The sequence below is a fragment of the Callorhinus ursinus genome, unplaced genomic scaffold (genome assembly GCF_003265705.2).
Source record: "Callorhinus ursinus isolate GAN/ISIS: 27379988/994484 unplaced genomic scaffold, GSC_fseal_2.0 scaffold9, whole genome shotgun sequence".
Classification (NCBI taxonomy): Eukaryota; Metazoa; Chordata; class Mammalia; order Carnivora; family Otariidae; genus Callorhinus; species Callorhinus ursinus.
The window spans coordinates 27,149,775-27,151,232 of NW_027397071.1; the positions used below are offsets into that span (position 1 = coordinate 27,149,775).

General features: G+C 41.9%; 1 protein-coding gene across 1 annotated transcript in view; it reads left to right on the forward strand.

The window, feature by feature from the left end:
- The first annotated feature begins 203 nt into the window (after positions 1–203).
- Positions 204–1,458, forward strand: part of LOC112824349 (guanylate-binding protein 1-like) — a 16,644-nt gene continuing 15,389 nt past the window's right edge. The window contains 1 exon segment of the mRNA XM_025872140.2: positions 204–381. The gene's annotated coding sequence lies outside the window, so the exon portion shown is untranslated.

Genomic DNA, 1,458 nt, shown 5'->3' on the forward strand with positions numbered 1-1,458 from the left:
TGAACCGCAACTCTGAGATCCATTTCACTATATTTAAATATCTGATAGACATTTGTTTAAATCAGCAAATATTCTCTGAGATCTCTTTCAAAGAAATATGAAGTTTCTGGCTGAGAAATTGTGTTAAGCCCATCTACCCTCCCATTGGCTTAGCTTGCAGAAATTCCTTTTGTGGTCATTGGGCTTTTTGCTTTGTGTTCAGTGCTTTCATTTTCATGTTACTATAAAGTCTGTTACAGTGGTTGCTTTATTTCTGTTTTGTCTTCAAAGGAGATCTGGAAAGTCCAACGACAGACAGGTGAAATAAAAGATCCATGATCTAGTGAAAGACAGAGAAATAACAGAAACTACTTCACCTAACAGAGGAGGGGGAACAAAGAGGTAAGAGCTCCACTTTCTCATCAAAGCAGCTTTCTCTTCAGCTTTAAAGAAGCTCTGCTCTGGGAAACAGAGCTCATGATAAGGTTGGGGCAGGAATGGGAAGGGATTTTTAAGGGTCTGTTTTCTTAAGGAATGACCAGCATCGGGGCAGGCTGCAGGTAAGCCTGCTGTGGGACACCCGGTCAGATGAGGAGATACTGGTGTTACCAGGTGGTAGCATGTTCCTACCTGTTCTGCCCTGTGTTTGGGCAGAATTAGGCACCAGCAGACATGGGCCTAAATGAAGTTTGACATGCATTAGGGTTGTCTTTCCCTTTGCTGACTGTCTGTATTGACTGGGGACCCAATTAAATTGCCATTGTCTTTGATGGAACTTGCTCAGTACCCATCTGACTGCAGCTAAGAAACTGAAAGGCAACTGAAATATGTTATATTCATGAGAAGGAAAGAGTAGTAAATGAGGTGCAGCATAAACAGCCACTGACCCTGTTAAAAAGACAGAAAGAAAAAACTGAAACCCGGAGTGAAAGATGAAGATTCATGAAACACCTTACTTTTTAATCACATGCTTGAACTTTGTTTCAAAGTGTATTTCTTCCTTTAGAAATAGTCCAGGTTCAGTAGATCCAATTTCTTAGTGCCAACTTATTCCTTACCCCTTACAAGTAGAATCTGCAGCCCTATTTTATTAAAACGTTTCCTCTTTAATGAATCTACTGCGGTGCATCACTAAAGGCAACATCTCTGTTTGCCTTGACCTCTCTGTGCTCTCAAGCAGTTCCAATCTTGCCTTCTGGAAACTCCTGCCCTGAATTCCTTGGCTTGGCACGAGCTTTATTCATCATCCCCTTGTCTGACGGCGCTCTCTCCTTTTCAGTTTCTCTTCCTCCCTTCCCCTCATCTCTCATTCCTCTCCCCCTCCCCTTCCCCTTCTCTTCCTGCTTCTCCTTCTCTATGAAATGGAAGAGCAAGACAAAACAGAAAACTTAGAAGTGCATGGCTGAAAATACAAATATTTTCTTTGCACAACTTCCCCTCTGCCTCTACTGATCTGCCTCCTGATTTTTTTTTTTTTTT